Genomic DNA, 21,518 nt, shown 5'->3' on the forward strand with positions numbered 1-21,518 from the left:
TATATTTTACCTATTTGAACATGCATATTGTGTAGCCCTTTGCACCATGTGGTGAGGCAGCCCAATACTATATTTTATCTATTTGAACATGCATATTGTGTAGCCCCTTGCACCATGAGATGAGTCAGCCCAACACTATATTTTACCTACTCGACCATAGATATTTGTGTAGCCCCTTGCACCATGAGGTGATGCAGCCTAATATTGTACCTTACCTATTTGACCATCTACATTATGTAGCCTATTGCACCATGAGGTGAGGCAGCCTAATCTTACCTACATGACCATGTATATCTGTGTAGCCCCTTGCTCCACGAGGTGACACAGCCATTACAGTATTTTCCCTACTTGCCCATGCATATTTGTGTAGCCCCTTGCACCATGAGGAGAGGCAGCCATTACTGTATCTTACATATTTGACCATGCATGTTTGTGTAGCCCCTTGCACCATGAGGTGATGTAGCCTAATATTTAATCGTATCTGTTTAACTATGCATATTGTGCAGTCTCTTGCACCATGAGGTGAGGCAGCCCAATATTATATATGCATATTTGTACGAGTACACTTGTTGTAGCCTCCTGCACCATGAGGTGAGGGCTCAATAGTTTGTAGACACTCACCATTTCTGTCTGTAACCAATATGAGTAATCTTGCACTTCTCTAATGATTGAAACGCTTTTCTGTAACTAACACCTAGATGACTCTGGGTTTTGTGCGCTGAATGCAAAAATAAAATAAAATGAATAAAAATAAAAGCCCCTCTGGCCTCATCTCCCGTGTTCTCGTGAGCTCTCGACCTCTTTCCTTAACACATTTTACAACCTCTCTTCTGATGTTCTCCCCAACTTTTCCTCCAATGCTCCCTTCACCCGTATCTCTCTTTTGCTCTCAAACCTAGTCTCTCTGCAATCCTTCCACCTTCTCCACACTAGCCATGTCACTACAATTACCACCCTCTGATATCCTTCTCTCATAAACTCTATCTCTCTCTCTCTCCTCGCCCTTTTTCTTAAACCCTTAACACACACACACTGAAAGCTGAGTTGTACATTTCTTTTATTAATGCCTGGCCCTTCCTTCATCTGTGTGCTTATTGAGAGCGAATACACCTGTGGACGATAATTGATTCAGGCACCTATTGAAGGGGCAGAACCAGCACATATGTCTAGTGACAGTCTTCTGCAAAGGGCACGGGTCAGGGTAAGGAGGTCCAGGGGGTTCCCCTATACCACCTCTGGGCACAATATCGTGTCACAGGTGATAGCAAGTAGTCCTCGGACAACCATAGCTGCTGAACTTAGGCAACGACAGTAGTCTCATATCCCCGTTCTACAGAACTATTCAAAGGGGGCGGGGGGGGGCAATGGGGTGTTCAGCTTCACTTATAACATTCCTTCTTTATGTGACATCACGAAAGTGTATAGCTGAAGGGTGGGAATTCAGTGCATGACTGCTGCGTTTGTATACTTATTTATTTATTTATTTATTTAAGACCATTCGATAATATTTAGGGTGTTATTATCCTACTTAATGGCTAAGAATTCAAACTCTAAAACTGCATCATTTCTTTCCCATGGAAAGAGCTTCTGGCTGATGTACGAGATGGGCTTCTTAAAACCAGTCAGTTCTTGTTACAGAACTACCCAAGCCTTTCTCAGGAACCCCAATTTATAGGGACATGGTTAGCTAAGCTCTAGCAGGATAATCATAGGTTATTTTTTTGTTATTTTTTATATGTTTTATTGGTTAAAAGTCAAATATGTATAAAACAATAATTAACTTAAAATAAACCTTTAACATTTCTGTTCCAAAAAGAACATCCACAAACTACGACAAAATCCACTCCACCAAAAAAATAAACATTTTTTTATTTTTTTATTTTTTATTTTTTATTTTGTTATAGCTGAATAGAATCAACTTTTCAAAATTACATGATAATTCCATAAGATCCCAATACATGGTTAGCATACACTTAAGGACATATAGTAAAAGAAAGCTGAACAACAACAGATACCACAGTTTGCTAAATGATACAATTACTTCAGCACAAGTTACCTTATTAAAAACAATCTCAAAGGATAGAAAACCACATCAACTCATGTGCATTCAACCAATTATTAGTATGACTGTTCATAGAAAAAGTTCACAAGGTAATATATGTTCCAGAAAGTGCACCAGTGCCTTTATAACCGAAAATCTGGTACTGTTGATTAAAACATTCCATATCTCCAAATCGTCCCGTTGCATGTGCACATTTAACAGATTCGTAAAGTGTTTTGCCCGTATGTCTTCCAAAGCGTGGCATGCAACTATCACGTGTTGTAAAGTCTCTTTAACACTGTGATGATTACAAAACCGACAAAAGTTTAATTCAGGAAGAATAGTCTTCCGTCTCACCAACACTTCTCTCGTAGGCCACAAGTTCATTCTCAAACGCAAGAACTTTGACCGAATTTTCGCAGAGGGACATTTTAGTAGATAACTTGGCACTTGACCCAAGCATTTAATACCAAAGATTTTAGAATTAAAATCTTTGTATTGTCTGCAGCGTTCGTAGTTCTGAATCCACTCCCATTGATAATATTTTGTTTTAGCACGAATTGGGTTCTCCATCAGCAGCTGTAATGATATATCAGCTTCAGACATAGCATTTAATACAAAGCCACGCCATTGACTAGGAAAGGCCAAACCGGAGGAGGTCAAGTAGCCAGCAATCGTACTCATTATATTGTTCTCACCACCACCAAGAATGCATTTCCGAAAAAAAGAACACAGTCTCCATTTGACCCTGCTAGATAATGGATTGAGCCCTAGTTCAAAACGCAGCATAGGCAAAGGTAAGCAGTTTGGCAAATTTAAAACCCTTCTCCAAAATGTGGCCTCAAGTTTATCCCAAGTTTGGTCATTAGAATACAGCTTGGATTCTACACCATATAACAAGATGGGGATGACTTTTTGCTCATAATACATAAACAAATGCCTCAATGTAAATTTCCCGTACTTATAGACGAGTATTTTCGCCTGTGACAGCAGCGTTGATAGTTTTGACTGTAACACAGTCAAGTGTCTGTTGTCGATGATGGTATTTTGCATGTATAGACCCAGATATTTGTATTCTGACACAATTTCTATTGGTTGTTGTTGTAAATACCACACTATGTTTAGGCTCTTAGCTTTCCCTCTTGACTTGCAGACTAGAATCTGAGATTTTTCCAAGTTGACTAGAAGTTGATTCTCCTTAGAATAGTTAGACAATGCAGACAGCAAGTTCTGGAGACCTCTAGGAGTTTGCAATATTAAAACAAGGTCATCCGCATAAAGCAACCATGGTATGCGCTGACCACCAAGTTCAGGAGCATCCGATAAAGTATGCACGAAATAACTCCCCATATCCAATATGAACAGATTGAATAATATCGATGCTAAACTGCACCCCTGTTTGAGTCCCACAAACGTTGAAAAGGAAGAGGATAGAAGACCTTCAAAAGAGAGCCTAACACGCATGGACGTGTCCGTGTGTAGTTGAATGATAATTGACAAAAGAGAGGAAGGGCAACCAAAAACTTTTAACTTATAAAATAATAAGTTTCTGTTAATGGAATCAAAAGCTGAGCGAAAATCAATGAACGCAAAATATAAAGGTTGCTTCCTGAGTGCATATTTCGACTTCAACATGTTTAATGTGATCATGTTAGGAAGTGTGCCAAGTCCGCTTACAAAACCTGATTGGAAGGGATCTCTCTTAAGGCATTTTTTTGTCCAGTTTTTCAGCTCACGCAAAATCAGCTGAGAAAAGATCTTACCCGGGACATCCAAAAGAGAGATCGGTCTGTAACTTGTTGGGTTGGCCCGTTCACCTTTCTTATAAATCGGGACGACAATAGATTGCTTCCATGACAGGGGAATTCTCTGTGAGGTATTGACATGATCAAATACGAGACAAAGAATATCCGCCCAGATGTCCGGAAACCGTTTGAGGTGAGCATTGGATAAGCCATCCGGGCCTGGGGCTCTGGAATTGTTGGCTCGCCTGATAAAATACATAATGTCTTCTCTGTCAAAATGTATATAGAAATAAACATTTAGCATTTCGATTTCCAAAAATCATCCATGAGCTAGAGCAAAATCCATCCCACTAATTCCCCAGAAAACAGACCATTAGACAGTTAAAATCAGCAACATCCATTCAAAATTCCATTAACACCCTCCCTCCCTCTTCCCCCCTGATCGGATAGCACAACAGCAAGCATTTTCATTGCAGCAATAACCAAGCGGGGCTGATCACCAATTAACATCCAGTTCCACCATTCCCCACTTATAAGAGTTGATTTTGTCCATAAGAGTTCATATAGAAAAAGTGCTCAGGTCTCAATCAGAGCTTCACAGTTCATTACCAGATGCTCCGAGGTTTCCACCTGGCAAATACTCTTACAATACCGACAGTTTGCATTTTCCACCCCCCCCCCCCCATTTTCCTCTTAAACAAAATCTCTCTTGTGTGTAGAATGTTTAGACAACATCTGAGAAGAACGTCATGATATTTTGATGAAGGGAATTTGATCATAAACTTTGGAAGTTTATTAACTCTCCCCCATTCAACGGACAGAGATTGTCTGAACCCCTGACTACCACAATAATCTAAAGTGGTAATCCAATCTCTGAGCAACAACTTCCTTCTCACACTCATTGGATTACACAGTAACATATTTATGGACACATCCTTATACCACAGAAGGGCTACCACCTTGTTACGCCATTCTTCAAATGGTCCTTTTACCACCCTATTATCCAATGCCAAGATCTTAAATGGTTTTTCAACACTCTCCGAGGCACATTTCCTGTATAGTGATACCGTCTTCCAAGTTACCAATGATTCCAAAGACTTTAGTCTCAATTCAAACCTAATTGTACACATTGGGAGATCAATCGGCAGATGGACCGGTCTTCGCAGCATCCTCACGATCCACTGCATCCTCCTGCATGTTCCCGCCGCACTCTGGCATCTAAGGGGAACACAAGAAAAGCAAAGGTGAGCCAAGGGAATAAACAGAGGCAACAGTAACTACCCCCATAGACTTACCTGATTACCGCCGGGGGTACTATTCCTCTTCACGGGTCGGTGCAGTCTCCATTGCATCGTTGCCGTACCCCGGCCCCTAAGGGGAACAAAAGGACAACAAGGTGAGACGAAGGGACAAACAAGGGGTACTCTTCTCACCACAATAGACTTACCTAATTTTACCGCCGGAGGCATTATTCCCCGAACTTCATATTTTCTCTCCACACCTGAATAAGGGAGCAAGCCACAGGTTACATTCTGGCCTTATTTTATTGAACTGTGTAGAATAAGCCAAATCCTTACCTGAACTTCGTCAGCTACCACGAGGAACTCTTCACTGGGGTCAAGCTGCAAACTGCAAGGAATCAGACAAGAGTGAAAGTCAGACTTGTGAACTCTTACGAACTACATACTTTTCGGAGTCAATATTGTTCTGGAACTCACCAATTCCTTCGAGCCAGTGAAGCAACTGGTTATCAACGCGCTTCTGCGTCAATGCAGGATGGAGAGCTCATCTTTTCAAACCATCGGGTGAGACTATAAGAGGGGACATCAAAGGTGATCTATGAGGAGAACAGCGGGGGTGGGGGGATTTACGCTCAACCCCACGGGTGGTTAATTCCATTTCTCCATTTACAGAAGAGTATTCCTATGGGCCAAGCAAACGAAGCTAGGTGGGCCAGTCCAGTCCGTCATCTCGGCCCTACGCGTCACATTGGTGGAGACCGCAGCTGTCCAGTTCAGATCGACGCCTCTGTGGGAGCCAGGTGAGCGTAACACACCAATCTTGAATGGCAGTTAGGAAATCAGAGATGAGAGAAGGTGGCCAAGGGAAGCCTGAAAATGTGTTGAGTGTTGTCAGCATAGCAGTGGAAATTTGAACAGAAAATGGCAATGCAGTGGGCAAAATTTGCCAGGTATTGGTTGAAAAGCCTGGGCAAGAGGTTAGACGGTTAAACTGTGAAAACAAGGAAATAATATGAGGCAGGGTAACCAAAAAGGAAACACACCAAACACAGGTTACAAAGGAACATACAAAGTACTTTATTTTATACTGAATCCAGTTACAAAAGAACAGAACAAAATTCAGATAGCTATCGACCCTCAGTACAACACAGCGAACTCCGGCCTGGTTCGGTGTGCTCAGTGAGTGCAAATATTCATTGAAACAGTCAGGCTTTTATTCATTTCTCCAGCCTGTTGTCCAGCCTTTCTTCAGGTTAACCATTCCATAAATAGGTTACTGCTTTAGGGTCCCTTGCCAGGTCAAATCTAGTTCATCTTAGGTTTATACATTAACAAGAAGAAATGGTAATAATGTATGCTCTAGGCCTAACATTACAATGCGGGACTTAATTTATACAATATAGTTAAGCAGGTGTTCTCATTCAATTATAGATCAGTTTCGGAGATACAGGTAATCCATTGCACACAGGTCAGCAGAAGGACAAGGTCTCAGCTCATGACCCTAACAAGTGGCCTGCAGGCAAGTTATATATTAGCTGTACAGAGGTCATGACAATCAAGTTCTGTTCTGAATAACATAGGCTACCATTTTAGCTCACATGGTGACTTTATAGAGCAAGAAAACCTAAAATGGCGGCTTGACCCAAAATGACAGTTTACATGGTTTCTAAAGTCAGGACCTTGCAATGCGAGTTTATTCACATGTAGTTTATAAGCAGCTTGTTAGCAGCTTGGCGTAGGCAAATATACATATATTCATAGCAATAGGAGGCACGATATAATTTGTAGTTTGACAAAACGGGATATCATATTGTGCCTCCTTTATTGTATATATTGGCCTAAGCCCAGTCGCTCTGCGAAGAAATCCACGTTACAAAGTTTTGACCTTAGATTGACTTAGCCGCCATTTTAAGTCTATCTGCCATTTTGATTTCCACCTCAAAGCCACTCTGTATTCTAAAATGGTGGACAGTGTTCTCCTGCTCGTAACCTTAGCTGTCCTGACTTTTACACAGGTTAATGCCTAAACTGCCTGTAGGCTAAATGTTTTGGTCGTGTAATAAGACCATGTCGTATGTTTGACCTGAAGATCAAAGGATTACTCGCACCAACAAGTCCGATCCGCGGGCATACATTGAATACAATGTTGTTTAAATACTGAATGTGAGCACTTGTTGAACTACATTGTATAAAACATGTACTAAGGCTTAATGTCAAATTCTAAGATACATGATCGACTAACTTACACAAGGTTAGTTGACATAGAATAATTCGAGTGTCAATTGACCTTCTTTTGTTCGCAAAATACGCACTTTCTTGCATATATAGGATGTTTTTTTAGTCCGTTAATATTGGAGATCCAGTCGTGGTCACAGGGAGAGGCTGTAGAAAATGAAATGAGAGAGAAGGTATCCCTTTCATTTTATTCTGACCAGTTGCATGTTTTTAGGCAGAATTCTCATAAATGTACCAATTCCCTTCACCTTAGAGAAACCCAGCAACTTCGCTGGATTTTGAGGACTTGATGTTTTTACCTGGAGAAAGTGTGATCCTTTTTTCCCACTCTCTCATGTATTTTGATGTGTAGTTTACTCTTGTGTTCTTTGATTATGGGGTTTTAGATAACTCCATAGGCATCATCTTTTCGTGTGTGTCACACACCACCTTCAGAGCCTTTTTAGGCTCTCCAAAGGTTTAAAAACATTCTCTGGGATAAACTACTATTTCACAGAGAATATAAGGTTAAATTGACTTTCCTAGTCTTTTTAAGGTCCTAGACCCAGCACACACTATCTTACAATTGAGTGCTGGAGGGGTTACCTAGTATCCACGATGTCTAGAAACTCATGTAGCAGTTCCTTGCTACCCTTTCCTCTTGAAATGGCTGGTGGCAGTGGTTTTACCACAAACTACCAATATTTTTTCCCGACCGCGAACACCAGGAAGCAAAAAATTGCGAGAGCCATGTTTTCCAAGATGGAGCCTAAGCCCCGTTTGTTTAAACAGGTCCCGGTTTTCTTTTTTTGCTATTTCTTTTTGGAAAGGTCCTTCTAGAGTTTGTCTCTGCGCGCCAAGCTAGGTTTGGTCCCTTTGTTTCTATACCTTTGGTGGGCTTCAGGACTGAAGACTGCCTCTGGCGCCCGAGTGTCTGGGGTGGACAGGAAGTGAGGGAGGTGCCCAAAACTTCCTGCGCTTAGTCTCTTAGGAGACTCAAATGCACTCTGGTGTGATTGGCTGGCTGACTGTCCGGCAAGGACAGCCACCCTGCTGGGTGAGTGGCAGCTAGGCTGGAATGAATGGGAGAAAACTGTTTAAAAGGCAAGTCTCTTGACTTGGAAGGCAGAGTCGACCACTGAAACGAAAGAACCGAAAACGAGCTGAAAGAGGGCAGTTGATGCAACTACTGGACCGTTGGTTTGCCTGGTGGAGCCCTGCTGCTGGTCTGGATCGAATCGCCAAGTTCATCTCGACAGAGAAGCCCTTCAAGGATGACTTCTTCCTTTGAGTTGGTAGGACCAATAAACTCGTAAGCCACCTGGACTCCATTCTCGGAGCTAGTTGTAATTTCCTCACAGTGCTGCAGGAAACCGAATAACCAGGGTGAAGGACACCAGCTTGTGGGCTTAAAGACAATTACCGGAATCGAAGAATTGCCAGCTTTTTGACCAGTCCCAGTGCAGTGCAGGAGCCCCCAAAGTCCTCCCTCTTGTCCCCTTGACTAAGGCTGAGGAACAGTGAGATCTGCAGGAACTGCCAGGAACAGGAGTCTTCAGCTGCACCGTTTTCTTCAAAATAAGGTACTGTGAAAACCTGACCGAGAGAAATTACCTCTCACTGCGAAAGTACGTGAAACATTGGCAACTTGCAGGCCTAGTCAGCTTGTGACCCGACATATGAACCTTTCTTCCGTGAACTACTTCCGAGAACTGTGGAACTGTGGCAAAGACTTTTCCGTTTAAATACCAGAACCGTTTTTACATATACAAGACCCTAGTGCATTGACTTTGGCCTACCTATTGCATTGAATCAACTCCTCTGGTAAACTCAAACTATTTGCACTGTTTAAGAGTAACTGTAATATTCATTTTATTAACTTATGCCTTTTTGCTCCTACTTCAAATGCTCTGAATGACATTTTGCTCCTCCTTCAAAGTAGTGTAAATGTTTCAGAACCGGTTAGTGGGACGTATTGTAGTATATTGTTTTGTGATATTGATGGCCTCCTTTTAGTGAATGTTTTCTAACTCACTTTACAAGCTCACATTTCCTCTTCAGATAAGCCTGGCTGCTCAGCTCGCTACCAAAAACTGCGTGGTACAGACTTAGACCAAAGGTTGGTTTGCTTACACCTGTAGTTCTAGTTGTGTGTAGTGGTCCCCAAAGGGTACTGCATACAAACTTTGCCTAACACACATTTGAAAAGCGTTTGTCACATATTAAAGTGCACCAGGAGAAATGTTTGCCCTATGTGCTTAGCATTTTAGAGTTTTGGAGTTGTAGTAGGCGTACATGTCCGATGTGCTTTTAGTCATATCAAGTTGCATATCGGAGTACACAGAGGAAGGAGGGACTGACACACGAGCTGATGTTTGCATTAAGCGCTTAGCATTTAAAAGATATAGGCAAACATGCTAATATGCATGATTAAATGGAGCATACTAGCTGCTCCATTCCCTCTTGTGCTGGCTTGGTTGTGAGGGGTCCAGCCCAAGCATGTCAGAAAAAACAAACAGCAGATCACGGGTTGTGCGCATGGTGCTGATGCGATGTGCGGTGTAGAAGGGAGCTGCCACGTATGCACGCTTGCCTATGAGCTTCAAAGTCTAAAAGAAAATTGTTGGTTACTTGATCCGCATCGCAGTTTACCTGATTCTCTTTTGTGGATCACTCGTTCGAGCAGCGAGGCTCCATTAGGAATCTCACGCAGTTGGGTCCTGCAAAAGGTTACCATGGCACCTTTGAGTTCTTTTATGTTGTTAGCTCTGGAGAGGCTATGGTCAGTGGCTGCCATCTTGGAGTGGTTTCAGTACAATTGGGCTGCCGTAAAAGTCCCTAATTTTAAGGGTTTTTTGGGGAGGAAGGTGTGCTTATGCATGTTCGATTATCACTATGTGGTATCCCTACATATTATCCCCACCAAAAATATCTACGTACATATGGTTGTTTGTCTCGCCATAGTCAATATTTTTTGGGGGGAGAATTTGTGGGATCTGGGGTTGGAGGGGTGTCCCCTGCACATTTAAAAATAATGCAGGGCTTGCAGGGGTGTCCCCCCCAGGGTCCATGGCTCAATAGCGCTGCAAAAATATGGCGATATTTTTGTATTGCGATATTTTTGCGGGGATATTAACACATGGAACCCACTATGTCATTGTCCGCTGTCACCTACGGCTATCTTTGAATTTAACATGGCGGGCTCTTCCAAATATATGAGGCACCTCATGCTTTTTACCATCCAATCAGCGGGCGCGTCCGATGTCCGCAGACCTCACGTAGGCCCCTGGACCAATCAAAAGCCCATCCACAGACTGAGCAGGGAAATGAGTCTGCCGACCGAACCCAGATATCTCTAATTTGTTATGACCTAATCTTTGATGGTTAAAAAAAAGAACTACTCAGCAGATTTACACCAAATTTATAAAAGCACGCTTTTGGAACCAAATCACTGCTCCTGCCACAAATTTGGTGAAAATCCGTCCAGCGGTTCGGGCTGTACACGTGAGGGAAATGTTTTTCCATGTATTTATGTATTTATTGTATTTGTTTACAGCACCCTAACCCGTAAGTATCATGGCACTGGTACATTGGTGAGCAAGACAAAAACACAGAAAGCTACAGAAGCATGATGGTAGTAGATGTTGTGGATAGTCAATAAGTGAGAATACCCCAATTTAGTTTAGTCATATTTGTCGAACAGCCACGTTTTTAGCAGTTTTCTGAAGATAAGGTAGGAAGGATGCTCTTGGTTGTGGAGAGGTAGGGAGTTCCACGGGGTTGCGGAAATGCATCTATGGGAATAACCACACATTTTGGGACCTCCTATATCTTTGCCTCCACTTGATGAAACCTCACCAAACTTCACAGGATTGATCTGACCAGGCCATATTCATTTTGTTTTGCTAAGCTTTGTGAGGATTCATCTAGGAGGGGCAAATTTATAAGCCGCTCAAAAAGTGCTCTTCCTATGGGTTGAGCAACTACTACAAGGCAGCTACCAGAGGTCTTGTAATATATACATATCATAACACAATCTAGGCAGGAATGTATATGTAATAAATGTTAAGCTTTTAATTTGGCAGCTCAAGGCTGTAGGATCGAGAAAAAACAAAAGAATAGTTGAAACTAATTGATTAGTCATCTCTTCATCAAAGACACAAAACATCATAATACTGGATAGCCACTATTTGATTCCTTCATTAAAAAGTACTTAACTCCTCCTACAATGTTCACACATTTTTCTGACCTGCACAATGCAGGCACAGGTAGAACACGTTTTACATTTTCCAAGTGATTACCACACAGTCTGCACAGTTGTGTATTTTCAAGTCTAGGAAATGATGGGGTGATGAGAATAAAAAATGTCAGATTCCAAATGTATGATTTAGATTAGGGTACGTTGCTATCAAGTACAGAATCAGATCTCTAACTAGACGTCATTTTTGCATATCAACAAAATAGTAAGTCTAATTTCAGGGCTGGGATATAGGTGGCATATCTCACCCTCAACTTTATTTTCTAGACCTAACATTGCAAACCTTCTTCAGATGTATTACATTTGGTTCTCCAAACCTTTGAGCCATAAAGATTAAGTTGAGCTTTTTTGTTGTTGCACTTAATGATTAAAGTTTTGAAAGATCGGTCTCAGCAGAATCAGTAAATTGACATAGAGGGAGCAGGATTATAAATCATTCACCTTCATTCTCATTTTTTGTCACACATTTATAGGGAATTTAAAGTTAATCCTTATATATAAATGCCAAACATGCCCAACAACCAACTGTTTCTTTTTATTCACCCACAATCTACATCTATCCATTCTACTTTTCATTAAAATATTAATCTTGGATTTGTCTATATTAATCCTGAGACCATGTTCAGGGCAATACTGAGCAAGCATAAGAAGTGTTTTTGGAGCCTCATCAAATCTTATCAAGTACTGTATTGTCAGAATAGGATATGATTTTATTGTTCATGACCTGCAATTTAGGGGAGGACATATAGCTGGATGCATGTAGAATGGACGATCTGCTATACAGACGCTGGAAAGTATTGCCAAATTACAACCCTGTTGTTTTCCATTCACAGTTAGAATTCATCTAGGAGACACTGCATTTGAACCCATGCATAGCCCATAGCATGTGGTTATATATTACATCCCGAATTACAGTTAGAAAATGTACTGATTCCTCCATAATCTATTTTGAATGACACAGTTAAATGCCACAGTAAAACAAAGGAAACCACAGTACAGGAAAACTACACTACATTTGTTTTCAGCTAAGATCTTCAATAGAAACAATGATCAATAGAAGAGCTCCACTTGTGGAATCACATCTGGGATGAGCCCTTTGGAGCTTGCCCAGGAGTTTAGCTGAGTTAATACTGACTTGCTCTGGTTGTTTCTACTATCAATAAACAATGGTCATCGGCAGACCGGTTGTGCATGCCTTTTATTATATATTGGGACAAGTATGCTTCCTTTCCAAGAACAAGAATCAACACCAACATTAATTACATTGTTACAACTGGTAAGAGTAAATTTGCTCAGGGCCAATGTGTAGGCCTTTTAGTACAGGGGCCCTAGAGTTCTCCGTTGTATCAACATGTTTAATTATCAATCTTACGGAGATGGTACTATTTATGGTAATGGTGCTACCCCAGTAGCCTGCCCTACAAGGGAGCACCCATTTTTATAACATTGTACTTTCTCCTGCTAACTCCCTGATGGATACTTAATGCCCATATTTTTAGAAGTCACAGGCTTATCCTCCTTTGGCGTTCATGAAACTTCACATTAGATAAAAGTTCAATCCATGAAACCCACCCTTCTGGGAGTATTGGAGGCTTGGTTTGTGAAGGAGTCATGCCCTTTCACTCTTCCAATATTTTCCAAAACAATTTCACGTTTACAATCCTCACAGTCCAACCAAAAGGAATCAATAGTGATGCAATTATTGAGCTTCCATGCTAGGTAGTTGTTTCTTAATCATTTATGAAGACTGGCTGTATTCCCTTTGCACCCTTAAATGTGCTTACACCTATTTCCTGTTTAGCACCACATGTATCAAGCAAAGTGTCAGTATATCCCCCAGTCTAACCAGTGTGCCTATGGAGTTTCTGTCTCATCTGTGTCACTGCCCTCCTGAGTACGTCCTCATAACATGATTGAGTGAGAATGAGCCTGGTTCACATACCATGTATTTATCCCCAACAAACATAGTCTAAATGTGATCAAATGCTTTCAATACAGTTGAGCCATTTGATATTATTGACTTATTTATTCATTTGCAAACAATGAATGCCATTCTGAGATTTAGGACACTTAGGGCCTGATCACGAGTTGAGCAGTAGCCCTTAAATGCGGCAGTAACGCTAATACTGCTGCATATAAGGGCTGGCCTGATCACAATTTGGCCCTAAATGGGCTGTGTTACCTCCAGCTTTTTGCTGGAGAGGATAATCCCATTTAGCGCCCCGTTTTCGGCGCCATTACTGCCGGCGGTATTAACGTGCAGTAATTGCACTGAAAATGCCCGATTGGGTTGAATGGACCCAATGGGGAATGGGGATTTCTCGTTATCGCCCAACCCATAATAGTGCCAGACCAGGTGATGCTAACACAATTAACATTGTGTGGTATCTGGCACTATTACTGCTGGGAAACTGCCCAACTCATGATCAGGCCTTCAGAGCTTAAACTTGAAAAAATAGATATATCCTTAATGACTGAGGGAGGGTTAATAGATAAAGAGGCGCCGCCAAGCAATGGCTTGAGGCGAGCCAAGGGCTATAGGTTGGGGAAGGGTAACTATCCCAACTGATAATGACCCATCCTAATGTCTATAAGGCTATTAGCACATGGTGGTAGTAGCAATATATTGTTTGGTGTTTTCGTGCTGAAGTAAAACCTTGTGCTTTAAGACTGTGTAAAGTAATTATACAAACTGAGTTAGTAAATTAATTGTGGTTTGTTTAGTAGCATGTACAAAATATGGTTGGCTTTAAGTTAAGCGTTTTAATTGCATCTTGGTTGAACTGCAACATGTTTAACATGAAGATGCACAGGGTGTCATGTAAAAGTAAATGGTTTCTCTACAATAAAGTGAAAGAATGTTTTAATGTTTATATTGTTCTCTTTAGTGTATTAATTAGCATGTTGCAGTAAAAAAGGTTCTAGCAGAGCTGTAGTGCCTTGTTGAAACACAAAGTTTTCCTGGAAATTGCATTTTTGTTTCCCTGTTTGCTCCTGAAAGCAGAATTTTCAGAATGCTGTCCATATTAGTAGTTATTGACTGCACTGTAAACATTTTGATTGGCTGAGCGGAGGTCAATAATGATTTCCATGTGCTAATATTGGAAATTGCAAAAATGGGACTGGCTCCATTTGTACTTCATCAATGTGAAGATGTAATGCTAAAAAGGTATTGCACCTGGCATTTCCGGTTAAAAGGTTATTTTGCACTGCATTCTGGAAAAAAATTAAATGAACCCCCCTCTTCTTAATTGGATTGTAGTGATTCCAACTTGGCTTGCTGGGTGTTTTCGTGCAAAAATAAGATGTGAACAATATTAAGGCAGCCTCTCCGATTCCAGCTAAAGGTATTCAGCTGTTTAACCCTATTTTGAGTGTGAATGTTTTGTTTTCAATGCTACTTAGGTCCATGAAATGACCATGTTTGATCTTCTTTGGTCTTGTGTGGCGATGTTCAATTTAGTTCTCTGTTCCACATCGTGACCTGAAACTGAATGTAATTACCAGGCCTGCATGCAAATTGGCATTTACAATGAATTTACTAAGAAAGGTAAACCTGCAGTAGGTTTATCGTAGGGAAGCTTGCAATATTTGAAATTCTGAAATTCAAAAGTTGGAGGACATTACCAGTAGAAAGGAAAGAAAGGACATAGGGCCTCATTACGAGTTGTGTGGTAAAAATTGCAAATCACTGGCATGCCGGTGCAACCGTGTCCGTGTTGCACAGCTGCCGGAATCAAAGGTTGATTCCTAGTCAGCGTGCACCCGCATACCAGCATTCCGGTAACGGCTGCACAGGCATACCTGTAAGTGCCTTCAAATCCCAGATAGCGGCATAATCCATGTCACAGACACAGGCACCAGCATCCTAAATGCCGGCCTCCACCGGAAGCACTGGTACTGGAAGCAACGTCATTGCATCAGAACAGGAAATGCTCCGGTGGCCATCTTGAAAAACACAATCCATTGCAATCCCTTGGCTACAGGACCTGGAATTGGAAACTATGAACACTGCCTGCTAGAGAATGACACAGTCCACCCGCAAAGGCACACCTTGTCAGCACAAACCACGGTTTAGCGACGACGAGCTAAACTTTCTTGCAGATACCGTGGTCCAGCATGCAGATGTGGTGTTCTGCACAGACCTGCGCCGTGCCGCACAAATGCAGAAGAAACACACCTGGGAGGGGGTGGCCCAGAAGGTGACTGCAGTTGGGACAACCACACGCAGTGTAAAGGACTGTCGTAAAAGGTGGGACGATCTGCGGCTGCGTGTACACAACATACTGTGGGATGTATTTACCCATGCATCCGAGCCCTACCTCAAAACTGTGCAGTACTGACATGGAAAACATCATGATGGCCAGAGCTTCCCAGAAAATGCACAGGGAAATGCATGAAGAATAGGCTGCCATTCATTTTTGCCGATGTTATGGGCACAGAAGGACACTGCTTAAAATCACCATTGGACTACCCGCACAGTAGTCTGAAACCATTGGGAATGGCAATGCTGATTGCCAAATGCAACCTAGAATTGTTGGGAATTCATTTTCTTAAATCCCAAAAATGGGTGCAGTACCAGTACTCACCACTATCCAAAAGCCGGCAGTTTAAAACCACCCTGTGTTTCTCTGAAGGCAGGCTCAAACTGTCTATTTTAAACATTGCAACACATCTAAAAACTCACTGGACACCAGCAGACATTTGGTAGAATGGAGTTTTGTGTGCCTACAAAATCTGGGAAATGAAGAGCCCAGAACAATGCTTATAACAAAACTGGCTGAGCTATGGAGTCAGCAGTTTAAGTTGCACTGGATTTAAAGACACTAAAATCGAAAATGTTTAGATTAAATGAGTGACCTATGTTTGGTGTCACATGCCTTTGTAACTGTTGAAATGTCATAGTTTTGCACTTAGAATCAGCATTCTAGCTGCATATGTAAAAATGTTAGTTTTATTTGAATGCAAGAACTGGGGAACAAAAAGTGACATTTTATCTGAAACCTGGCTTAAGGAACTGAATTCTGCCTGGCAACTACCCCCATCAGGAGTGAAACTTGAGTCACAGCTGTGTTCCCAGGCCTAGCTGCCCTTTTGCTGCTCACACTAAGGATATGCCATCTATCTGATAATTGAATTACCTGTGCTCTGCAGGAAAGTGAACAAAGCCCTGTCCTGGCTCAGGCAAAGGTTTTATTGGCAGGAGTCGTAAATGGTCGTAAAAAGTGGCTTCCTCCTGAGGAAAGGGGAGGGGCACTGCCTGTGAGAGCAAGCTGGCTTGGCAGAACTGGATAAACCAGTATTTCTACCTTGTGCTGAGAGGAAACCACACCCCTTTGGAGCCAGAACATAACTCTAAAAAGATGAATAACTCATAGAGCGGACATGTGAAAATTTTATAAATGATACCATAATTCTTGTGATTTTTCTGCCCACAGTTTAAGAGGTTTTTCGACCCGGTGGCGTGTTCAGGGGGGTTTTAGCGGAAAAGTGGATATTACTCTAAATGTATGCATGTTAAAAATCTGAAACTTCATCAGTTAATGTCCATACTCCCTGCACACATGTATGTAAAGTTGGGTCAATGTCAGAAAGTGAAAAATCAGTTAAAAAGTCAATTATGTGCCATTTCTGAATGCAAGCTCTTAGAAACAGCAGATTTGGACAGAGACATGGCTAAATTCAGCCACACCATGTATATGTAATTTCAAGCAACTGTGTAACTGTGAAATATGTCTTTTGTTATCAAATATAGAATGTGTGCAATCTGACAGAGGAGTGTCCTATCTGCAAGCCATAAAATGACATCCCTCTGACTCACAGTTCATTCCCCAATCAAATGATAAATGGAAGTTTGACCAATTAGAAGCTGAGAGAGAGGTAGGGTCAGTGATGCTAGAACACACCCACATTCTAAACACATAAAAGCAGACAGACAGGACAGATAGGGACCTTCAATTCCATCTGCAGCGGGACGCTCTGCCGGAAAAATCCATACTTTACCTCCATCAAACCTCCAGAGAGCCAAACTAGAGACTTCAAGCTATCCAGAACTAGAGACCCAGACCAGAGAACCAGAGAGAGCTGACCCAGATCACTGTGAAGTGCAGAGACCAGAGGCGAGTCTAAAACCCTGACCAGATCCGTGATGAGGCCTATTTCGCTCAAGAATATAGTGTGAGTACATAGCAAAACTGTGCAGAACCAATCTCTTAGTTAAAATAATATAGTTCAAGCTATTTTAATCTAAGTAGAACTGCCTCCTAACTGTCACCTGTCATTTGTAAAGCTGTCACTTGTCATTTCCTAGTTGCAAGCTGCACTTGTCTTTTTGAACTTTAAAATTTCAAATCTGAAAAACGACCTTCACAAAATCGCTCATATCTCCGCAACCGTTTGTGCTAGAGACTTGCAATAACTTTCATCTGAAAGGTTAGAATCGTGGCTTTCCTACGAACCTAGAACCGCATGCCTACCCCTTATAGTTTTACCGCAATCGCGGAACACGCATTCGTGAATTTTACCGCGATTTGCAAATTTCTTCACATGTAAAAACTGCTGCTGCTTGCCTTCCATTTGCCAGAAATTCGTTTAACCTGCTAACTATCCCTGCCTCATTGCTAGTGGGAGCCTGGACTAATATTAACTAGATACCACTCACCCTGAACCTCTGAAAGGGAATTAAAAGTATTTCCAGCATATTTCTCATCCATTGCTAGCACATATCAAAGCATTTTGCCTGTGTTTTCAAAACTCCTATCTGTTTTCTGTAGTGTAAGCTTGCTGGGGTGAACTGATTTACATTGATTGCATTTCTGAGAATTGTGTGTTCTCCTTCCATTTCCTTGCCTTGCATCAAGGGGGGGAGGGGATTGCCAGAGAAAAGTGATTACATTGTTTGGTTGAAATCATATTGAGTATTTTCTGTACTGCATTCATTGAATATTGCATCCACCTGAGCTTACATAAAGCATCCTCTACCACATTATACTTTTGTTCCTATTTACCAGTGTGCTACCTTATCCATTTCATGTCAACTCATTAGTGATTATAAGAAGTGTGCTAGTGCCAGATTCTCCGTTGTTGATCTTTATCATATCAGATTAAGTGTGCTATTCAATTATTAATTTATTATAAAGTGTGATATATATATATTTTAAATTATCAAAAAAACCTTTTAAACTTGCAAAACAGAACTACTTCTTGGCTCAGTGGGGTCAGGGGGATTCCAAGAGAGGGGTGTTATATAGGGGTAGTCATCCAGAACGCATGAACTGGACATAAAGATATATCAATAAGGGTTTTCATTCAGTATTATAGACTAGGCGTTGACTTAGCTGTAGTGTTGAATTGAATCCTCTTACAAATTGGGGGCTCGAGCCGAGACGTTGGGTTAGATTTACCACTTGTGCAGCTTAATACAGTGTGCTAACTGACGGGATACATACATCCGGTCGGATCACCACGCTGCATTACGCTGTGAAGCATTCCTCAAAAGGGACACTCCAAGAAAAGTTCTGTTCTGCAAAAATAAAATACTAACTTCTGTAAGTCAGGACAGAGACCAATCTCTAGAATGACGACCTTGGTAGATATGAAAATAGCCAGAGAGCACCTCTTGCATAAGCTATTTGTGAGAGGTGAATGGACCGAACAGGGCCAGGATGCGTGGTTGCAGGCCATCACACAACAGGTCACTGAAACAGGGTCAGATATATATAGAGATCAGGGTCCCTTACATGTGGCCCTGAGTGAACTATATATGGCTCCTAAAGCCAAAGAGGAACACAATAAGATGGCCAGGATAGCAGCATACCTGTACCTATACGAGGGAGACATGCAGGATAGATGTGCTGAAAGCCAAAATCTGGCAAATAGGCAACAGATGGCATTACAGAAGGCCCAATCTGATCTGGTCTCTTCTGAGCAGAGGCTGCAGAGGAGCCAGGAGTCAGAAGATGATAGTAGGCAGCACATCATTAAGATAAAGAAGGATATGGATGTGCTGCAACAGGAAAAGGTAGAACAGGATACTAGATTTCTGGCCCTGCAGAAGGAGCACCAAGACAGTTTGGACTCCTTACTGCAGAGCCAGAAAAAGCTGGAGCAACAATTAGACTTTAACAGGGCATGCACGGAGCAGGTAGCCACCCTGCAAAGTCATCTAGATAGAGTGAAGGTAGAGAGCAACAAGCTGATCTTGAAAGACCTGGATACCCAGGCAGAGTTTGATGAAGAACGCCAGAAAGCTGGTGCCTTTCAAAGGCAGAGGGACGACCTGGCGGCACAAATGCAGGCTCTTAGTCAGGAAAGAGACGCCTTAGGCCAGGAAGTCTGCCATTTAAAAAGGAAAATGGAAGAAAATCACCTGGCCCACCAGGGACTGGGTGACCTCCAAAAAGAACACCAGAACTTGTTAGAGCACACCAGGAGGGTGGAGGATGCTCTAGCAAGAAAGGAGCAGGCCAATAGGGACACAGCTCAGGAGGTAACCCTCCTGCAGCAAAGACTGGCCCAGTTCTCCAGGACCAACCAGGAAGCACAGAGGGAAAATGAGGCTCTCTGCCAGCACAATGAGAGGCTCCAGCAACAGGTAGCGATGCAGGAGAAACTGATAGAGTCGAGTAAGGCCTTAACAGAGGAACTGAAAGCACAAATGCAGGCTCTTGCATTGCAACAGGGAGCAGGGGCGGATAGAGATGAGGTCCGCTGGGAAAGAGAGACTCCTGACCATAACCGCAGGAGCCCTAACACCAGGGGCCTTCATCTCCCCCAGTCCCTGGACTCTACCACCCCCATGTCCCCTGGCGCACATGAGCACAGGGCTGCAGGGATGGCAGATTACTATCCAGCTAAGAGTATGGGGCTCATAGGCCAGTACCACTCAGGAATGGAGGGGTGGGCATCCGGGTATGGGCACCCAAGTACAGTACAGTTCGATGGGGAACCCCAGGAGAGTAGGCCCATTAAGGGCATCCTGAAAACCTCTGCCCAGTTAGGTCAGTGGAGGGGGTACCCATCAAATCCTGGCAGCAAGGAGGAATCTGAAGACTCCTCTGAACTGCGCAGGACACAGGAGACCAGGTCCCCACATTCTGCCAGCCATTCCCAGGCTCGCAGAATCTGGGAAAACCTGGAAGAGCAGACAGGAACCTCTGGGAGCAGTGCCTCTGAGTCCGAGGACGATTGGACCAGGGTTACCCGGACCAAAAGGGCCAATAAGACAAAAAGGGCCTTGCTTAAGGACCCTTTAAAGCAGATTAAGGCGATCAGGAGCGTCATTACGCCTTACCATAAGAACGCTAAGTATTCTGTTTGGGAGCACTTAGAGTTGTTTGAACAAATGATGGAGACTTTCCATTTGAAGGACAGCCAAAGCTGTATTCAATATGTAAAGTGGACCTTCTCCCCGGAATACTCCAGTTTCTTTGCGGGGCTGGAGGACCAAAATCATTTAAGATGGTCCACCTATAAGGCGGCCATCCTGAAACATTTTTCTGTTCACAGAAATCCTCAAGAGGCTCGCAAGGCAGCCTACAATTTGCAATGTGGGGAGGATCAGGCCCCACAAGAATTTGTGCAGGAGTTAAAGCGTGCTTTTGCACAGACCACAAGAAGGGTGCGCACAGATAGTAGAGAGTTCATAAATACGTTTTTCCATGCCTTGCCCAAATATATCATGACCCAGCTCGTGAGGGATTTTCACGAGAAAAGATCTTTAGACTGGGTCATTGAACAGGCTACCCGGATCTATGAGGTGCAGAAACCGGTAGATAGCAAAAGTAATGCCCAGAAAAACCCCAAAGCCAACAGCACCCCTGCTGCTGCCAAGGTGGCAGAGGTAAAGGTTACCCCTGTTTTGGATTTGGAGATGAGGGGGCCTAAAAACCTACCTGCACCTAATAATGCTAGGCCCAGAAGGTCCTCGGGTCAGTCACAGACAGGGAGCCAAGGAGGCAGCCCCACAAATGGGGTCCCTCGCTCTCCTGATTATGTAAGTCCCCGTTACAAGGGAAATC

This window comes from Ambystoma mexicanum, chromosome 14 (assembly GCF_040938575.1).
Source record: "Ambystoma mexicanum isolate Mex_15411 chromosome 14, UKY_AmexF1_1, whole genome shotgun sequence".
Lineage (NCBI taxonomy): Eukaryota > Metazoa > Chordata > Amphibia > Caudata > Ambystomatidae > Ambystoma > Ambystoma mexicanum.